General features: G+C 45.0%; 1 pseudogene across 1 annotated transcript; it reads right to left on the minus strand.

The window, feature by feature from the left end:
• Positions 1 to 5,806: 5,806 nt before the first annotated feature.
• On the minus strand, positions 5,807 to 7,615 carry LOC307096046 (nuclear prelamin A recognition factor-like; annotated as a pseudogene). The gene is made up of 3 exons: positions 7,600 to 7,615; positions 7,020 to 7,068; positions 5,807 to 6,877 (listed from the first exon to the last, which is right to left on the minus strand). The product of its transcript is annotated as a nuclear prelamin A recognition factor-like (transcript).
• Between the last annotated feature and the right edge of the window lie 329 nt (positions 7,616 to 7,944).

Consider the following 7,944-nt stretch of genomic DNA (forward strand, 5'->3'; position numbering starts at 1 on the left):
ATTGCTCACAAATAGTTATTTTCTCAACTGGTTTTCTGCAGCACCAGAAATTCTAACTGAAGTAATCCACAGACCAGAACAAAGTGAATGACAGTCAAATACTAATCACTACTTTCATTTGAAAACATTGTATTTATAGCCTTTTTTTCCTTCAAAGAGTGAGACTCCACATATGTTAAAACTGAATTTAATATCATTGAAAGTTTGTTATAATTACTATTGAAAATCACAGGTGATTCCTGGTCTATCAAGCTTATGTGTTATGTCAACGCACAGCTAAAATTCCTCACCAGCAAGGTTAGAACCCAAGAGTCAGTTTCTCTGGGAGACAGACAGCGTAGATGAAATCACTGATGACATCAGACTAAAATTTTAATGAACAAGGATAGGGAAAGGCAAGGTTAAGGAGACTGATCATGTGTACATGTATATGGGGCCAAGTATGTAGAACTAAGTATCACTCTCTTTCAAGCTCCACATGGATGTATGAGGAGGCCCCTGGTGTGTGCTATCCTTACTAGCTCAACTGGGAGCTGAGAGTACAGTGAGAGCCTCTTCCATTGATCATGGGAATAGAAAAAGCAAAGTAGTGTTGTGTTTCCTTACATACCTTTTCCCTCATGTATTTTCTATGTGCCCCTTAAGCTGGATGAGAAGGGTGAAGGAATGAAACAAAGAATAAAAAAGAAAGATTCATGGATACAGACAACAGTATGGTGATTACCAAAAGAAAGGGGGGGGTTAGTGGGAGGTAGAAGAGAGTAAAGGGGGGGTAAATTATGTTGGAAGGAAGCTTGACTTGGGGTGATGAACACACAACACAATATATAGATGTATTATAGAATGGCACCCCTGAAAAGTATATAATTTTATTAACCAATGTCACCCCAATAAGTTCAATTTTTAAAAATTCTTTATTGTTTAAAGTATTACTTATGTCTCCCTTCTTCCCCTCCCCCCATTTACCTCTCCCTGGCCGTTCCCACCCTCAATTTTTTAAAAGTAATAATTTTAAAAACGTTTTCCCAATGAAGTTTCTTCCTTCACTCAGTTAAAGTCAGAAAACAGCAACCACTGCAGCCAGGAAAAAGTCCTTTGAAAAGAGTGGTCTTTGTCTTTGCCAGAGCAACCATGGGTTAAATTAGAGGACCAGTTTCTTGCCTTTTCCTGATGTCTGAGAAAGAGAATATTCACTCTCCAGCCATCTGTCTCTGGAATTAGAGACAAACTTCTAGCACGAAAAACAAACAAACAAACAAACAAAAACACAAAACAAAACAAAAAAACACTTCTAGCATGGAATTAAGGTATATTGGCTTCCCATTCACTTCCTACCCATGGAGAGAATGGAGAAATTGGGTGGAGTTGCCATAGTTGTCTTTCCACGGAAGTCCTTGCTCTTCCAGGAAAACAAAGGCATCAATGCCAACAGATGAAATGAAATGATAAGGCAATTCTAAAAGTAAAAGGCATCTTTTTATTTTAAATTGACATTTACTTTGATCAGTGAAAAAATGCTAAAATAAGCCAGGAAGCATTTATGTACTTAGCATCACAGGGGGCAAAGGATATAGGATATAGTCTTTGCACTCACAGCCACTAATACATTTGGGGAGACAAGATGTACACAGTCAATAATAGCAAACAAAATACGAAAATGTAGCTGCTGAGTGAAAAAATGTGATAAGAATTCACAATTAAAGGAGAGCGGTCAGGCTAGAGACATCAATGAAGTCTTTGTAAAGGAGATGGCATGTGAAGAAAGACAAGGAGAACTACGTGAACAAAAAGTGCAGTGACAGGGATTAATACAGGCATTTGTGATAAAGAGAGGACACCATCCTATTAGCAAAATAGTTAAAATATATGGGGCCTTGAGAGCCAGCCAGAAGAGTCTGGGCCATAAAGGGGTTGAGAACAAGGCATAATGAACATATGAGGTTAGGAACAATTTAGGGAAAGCAACGTTGCAAAAAATTAGTCAGGTAGGAGGGACTTAGGAGAGAAACCACCAGAAAAGAGGTGATTATGGAGCACCCAGAAGGAGATATGATGGCTTAGATTACATAATTGAAAAGATAACTAGAATTAGCAGGGTAAAATGCACCAGAGCTGAAAGAAGAAGCATTAGACAATTTCAATTTAAATTAATTTTGTCACTGGTCGCTGAGTAACTATAATAATGCTGTATGTCTTTGCTTTCTGGTAAACAAGAATGAGAATCTTTCTCTCTGTGTGTGTGTGTGTGTGTGTGTGTGTGTGTGTGTGTGTGGTGTCTTATTACACTTAGGTAATTTCCCCTATGCCTTCTCCTGCTTTTATGAATGGAAATGTTATTGAGAAAACAGGGAGGTGATCGATACAGATACCTTTTTGGCTTAAATTAATGACAGTTATTATTTATTCTTTCACATAATAGGAAGTCCAGAAGTAGAGCAGACTCCAAGCACAGTCCAATCATGTACTGGATCAATTGGGTAACTACACAATGTAAAACGAACCTCAAACCTTACTTCATGCCAATAATAAACTCAAAATGATATTCACAATCCAAATACTTGACGTAAGACTTCTATCTAAAATATATAAAGAACTCTTGCAATTCAATAATAAGAAAACAATCTAATTTTTTTTCATAGACAACAGATATATACAAATATTTAACAAGTAACATATAGGAATGGCCAATAGGCATGTAAAAAGATGCTCAATAGTGTTAGTCATTAGCAAAATGCAAATTAAACCACAATGAGATACCATTACTTACCTACTTCAATGGCTAAAACTAAAAAGACTGATAATACCCAGTGTTGGTGAGCATGTAGATCAACTAGAACTCTCATATACTGCTGGTAGAAAATGTAAAATGGTACAAGCACTTTGGAAAAATTTTGATAGCATCTGGTAAAGTTAAACATACACTTTCCATATGTCTCAGAAACCCCACTCCTGGCTACTTAAGAGAAATAAAAACCAATGTCCACAAAAAAGCCTTACCTATGAATGTTCCTAGTAGTTTTATTGATAACTAGTGGGCCGGTATATGAAATTCATGCATGGGGCGGGTGTCCCTCAACCTGGCCTGCACCCTCTTCAATCTGGGACCCTCAGGGGATATTGGACATCCTTCTCGCAATCTGGGACCACTGGCTCCTAACCACTCACCTGCCTGCTTGCCTGATCGCCCCAAACTACTCTGCCTGCCAGCCTGCTCTCCCTCAACTGCCCATCCCACCAGCCTTTTTGCCCCCAACTGCCCCCTTCGCTGGCTTGATCACCCCTAACTGCCCCCCACCAGCCTGCTCACCCTCAACTGCCCTCCCCCCCTGGACTGATCGCCCCTAACTGCCTCTGCCTCAGCCCCACCACCATGACTTTGTCTGGAAGGACTTCCAGAAGGTCTCCCAGTCTAATTAGCATATTACCCTTTTATTAGTATAGATGGCCAAAAACAGGAAACAACTTTAATGTCTAACAGTAGATGAATAAACAAATAGTGTGTATCCATACAGTGAAATACTAGTCAGCAATACAAAGGGACATACTACTGATGCACTTATTACATATATTGATCTCAAAATTCTTATGCTGAACAAAAGAAGCCAAACACAAAATTGAACCTAATGTATGATTCACTTATATCCTTGCTATAAAAGGTAAAACTAATTCATAGTGACATAAAGCAGATATGTGATTGCCTGGGGCCAGAGGTGGTGGGATTGACTGCAAAAGTGCATGAGGGAACTTTTGGAGTGATGTCCATGTCCTACATTTTTATTGTGGTGATGGTGTCATGGGTGTATATTTTGTCAGAACTCATCCAACTGTAAAATTTAAAGATTTTTTATTGATTTTTAGAGAGAGAGGAAGGGGGAGGGGGGGAGAGAGAGAGAGAGAGAGAGAGAGAGAGAGAGAGACTGATGTGAGAAGGAAACATCAATAGGCTGCCTCCTGCACATCCCCTACCAGGGATTGTGCCCACAGCCGGGACCTGTGCCCTAACCAGGAATTGAACCATGACCTCCTGGTTCATAGTTCAATGCTCAACCACTGAGCCATACGAGCTGGGCCAAACTGCAAAATTTAAAAGGGTGCATTTTATAGTATGCAAAGACTTAAATCTTTATTGTCAATCATGGCCCTCAAAATGGCAGTCATATATTGTAGTGATTAATGAGTGCATATCAAATATTTCCCTCATTTTAGCAAAATTGTAAATATGAACAAATTCAGGCACACAAATTACAGAAAATAATATAGCATACACCTACCTCTGTGCCTACCACCAACATAAAACAGATATAAATACTTTATCTTATGGAGCTCTAAAAAAAGAAATAACAAAAGATTAAAAAAGGTAAAACATTACTACTACAGGTACAACCCCACTTCCAACCCTTCTTTCTCCCTCTCCCCTTTCCAGAGAGAACCATTTTTCTAACGTTGATGTTTATTCATCAGCTGCTTGGTTTTATACATTTACTATAACAATGTATGTCCATAAATAATGTGTAGCATTGTTTGTATATATTTAAAATACACACACACACACACATACACACACACACACACACACACACACACTAGAGGCCCGGTGCACAAAATTCATGCACTGGGGTGGGGGGTCCCTCAGCCTGGCCTGCACCCTCTCACAGTCCAGGAACCCTCAGGGGATGCCTGCATGCCTAAGCCAACAGTTGGAAATCCCTCTCGCAGTCCGGGACCCCTCGCTCCTTACCGCCGGCCTGCTCGCTGCTCCTTACCACTCAGCTCACTGCTCCTTAGCGCTGCCATGAAGGCAGGAGAGGCTCCCGCCACTGCCACTGTGCTCACCAGCCATGAGCCCTATCTTTCTGTGTAGTTGTCTGTTGGCCAACTGCTCTCTTCCTTCTCACTTAGGGCGAGCAGCATGTGAGGACAGAGTGCACTGTCATGGAATGCAGAGGGCTGCCCGGAGCTGAGGGGAGTGGCCAGGCTCAAGTGTGAGAGGTGGACACAGAGGACGCTATCTCACCCAATTGTGGGGCGGGCTGGCCGGTCTTCATCTGCCTGACCCCACCCAGGGAGGGACCGAGCAGGGTGTCCTCCTCTCCGTTCTCCATCCTTCCATCTGTGACACCTGTCACCTTTGCCAGGCCTCCCCCAAAGTGAGTTCAGCTCAATCTCTGAATGTAAAAGGGCACGGTGGGGTGGGGGCCTTCACTCCAGTGCCCCCTGATTCCCAGCAACAGGACCTGGTCGACAGGACCTGATCTCAGGATGGTGGCCACAGCTGCAGAACATAGATCTGTTTCAAGAAAAGTTGGGAATGCAGACTTTCGTATGAGCCCCTATTCCAAAAGGTGGCAGTTTATTCACATTGTGGCAAAGACACCTTCAAGAGTAACTTAAGTGGATAAAGTCAGGGCCAAACCTGGCCATTTCCTCATCCAGGCTCTCTGAGGCACGTGCACAGAACCAAGTCTCAGCTCTTCACAGCACACTTCTGGGTTTTTTAAGCCTAAAGGACAGTAGTCTGTCTCCATTCTTGTTTTTTGGGATTTTTTCATCATCGGATAAAAGGATGCGTACATTGGGGCAATACTCTCAAGATACAATATTCCAGTTGCACCCATGTGAGAATGAGAGCACCACTCAGAGGGAGGGAGCCAACAGATGGGGAGCAGGGAATTCTGAAAACCAAAGTGATGACAGAGATGCTAAGCTTTTCCTTCACGTGTCTGACAGCCCTCTTCAGGTGGCCTTCAGGCTGGGCGTCTGCTGGATCTTTACCACTTGATGTCCTGGGAGGCTGCCCTGAGCCCTGCTAGGTGGTGTGCAGGGCCGCATGGGCCTGGGGGGTGTCGCCTCCCCTCCCCAGCCCCAGCCACTCCTGGTACAGCTCCTGCACATGGGCGCTGGTCTCTGGTGGCGACAATGGGATGGCAGCGTAGATGCCTTCCATCTGCCGCAGCAGTGCCCTGTCTGCACACCTGTCGTCCACCTGGGCCTGGCCCCTGCCGCTTAGGCATTCCCGGTGCAGACCAGGACCTCCATGAAGTGCCAAGGGAACTTGCATCTACAGCTTCAGGACCACTTCTGGATGTTCCGAAAGCCATAAGCAGCCTCAAAGCGTAGCAGAACCTCTCCATCCCTTTCAAGGGTGACCTCCTGGAAGTCTTTGTTCCTCAGGGTGTGGTAGGTGAGCACTCCCACGTCCTCGTTGAACAGCTTCTTGGCCATGGGCATGAAGATGTGTGTCAGGCACCCGTCGGAGCTGGCACCCTCGTGGAGCCTCACCTCCTCCTCCTGCATGTCTCCAGAGTGTCCACAGTGGCGTCATTCGAGGCGAGGTCACTTTGCTCCATTATCTGGACAATTTCACCTGAGGTTAACATGTAGTCAGCACCCTGGGAACTATGTAAAGATGTGGGAACATATTCTCAAAGGGCCTCCAGTTTCTTGTCATAACACAGGGCCACAGTGACGTGGAAAATCTTGTCTGGGGACAGGTTCTGCTGTCTGGTGAAATAATCCTTCACCAGAGAGCCCATGATCTGCTGGGGAGACTTGGCCTGCAGAGGTGGGCGTGATGGGGTGACCCAGCACACGCTCTGCATATCGGTCCCAGCCTGGACAGGAGGAGGTCAGCATGGGTAGCTGGGGCTCTTCCTCATGGTGCTGGCAGTACCGATGCTCAAATTCCTTCTGACTCTCCAGGATGCTGAAGTCCGCAGCTATCTTCATGTCAAGGACAGTGCACCCCAAGGCTTTTGAGAAAGCCGCAGAGCCTTCTGGATGCATCAGTGACACTGAGACTGAATTTAGCAGCAAAATAAGGCAGAGACTGAGGACACATGGACACTGCCAGCACCGTGTGCTGTGAGGTATCACATTTCTTTTTAAGGTTCAGAACACAGAAGAAGTCCTTGGTGTTCTGTTGAGAAACTTGAACTCCTTCCTCTGCAGTCACACAACTGTCACACACCAGGCAGTCACTCAGAAATATCTTGGCATCGGCCAACTTATGGAATTCTCACTTCTCTCTGTTCTCCTGAGCCGGACTCCAGACGTTGACTGCAGCATTCTCTTGGTCATTGTTTTTTTGTTTGTTTGTTTGTTTGTTTGTTTTTTTACTACATTCCTTCTGTGTGCAGTGATCACACTTCATCTGGAGCAGGGCAGGAGGGGGCCAGCTCCAGTGACCTGCAGGAAGCACAGGGAGAGCAGTCAGTCACTGCTGGTCGCCCCTGGTGCTGCTGGCAGTATCCTTTCTTCCTTGTGGAGCATCTAGGGAGGGGAAGCAGCCGCAGTGCCTGAGGCCGAGTGCCAGGAGGCCAGCAGTGCTGTCAGGATCGTGCCAGAGGCACTGGTCCATTGGTGCCTGGCCTGTCCTCTGGAGATTGAACCTACAGGACTACTATTGAACCCAGTTCCGCCCCGCCTCCACCACCGATTGATTGGAGTCTGATGGCCAGGAGGAGGGACCAAGAGGCCTGCCTTCTAGCTGCTCACCAGTCCCTGCACCACTCACTCCGGTTCCCTTGTTAACCATCACCTGATCAATGGGAGCCTGCGGGCCGGGGAAGGGACCAAGTGGTCTGCCTTCAGCCCACTCACCAGTCGCTGCTGCCATGGATTCATTGAAGCCTGAGGGACCCAGTTCCCCTGTTAGCCATCCCCTGATCAATGGAGCCTGAGGGCCGGGGGATGGACCGGTCATCTGTTTGGTCGTTATGGACCTTGGCTCTTTATATATATAAATAGAATCTACTGCATGTATCTTCTTGCAAACTGCTGTTACTGCTTAAGATTGTTTTTTAAACTGTACGTGTTGATACAGATAGATCTGATCTAGTTCATTCATTATAAGCCACAGATACATTATTTCAACATTTTCACTTTCATACAGAGTGCTTAATAAACATCCTCATGTATGGTTTTATATTCACATGTACAAGAATT

The sequence above is a fragment of the Cnephaeus nilssonii genome, assembly GCF_951640355.1.
Source record: "Cnephaeus nilssonii genome assembly, chromosome: X".
Lineage (NCBI taxonomy): Eukaryota > Metazoa > Chordata > Mammalia > Chiroptera > Vespertilionidae > Cnephaeus > Cnephaeus nilssonii.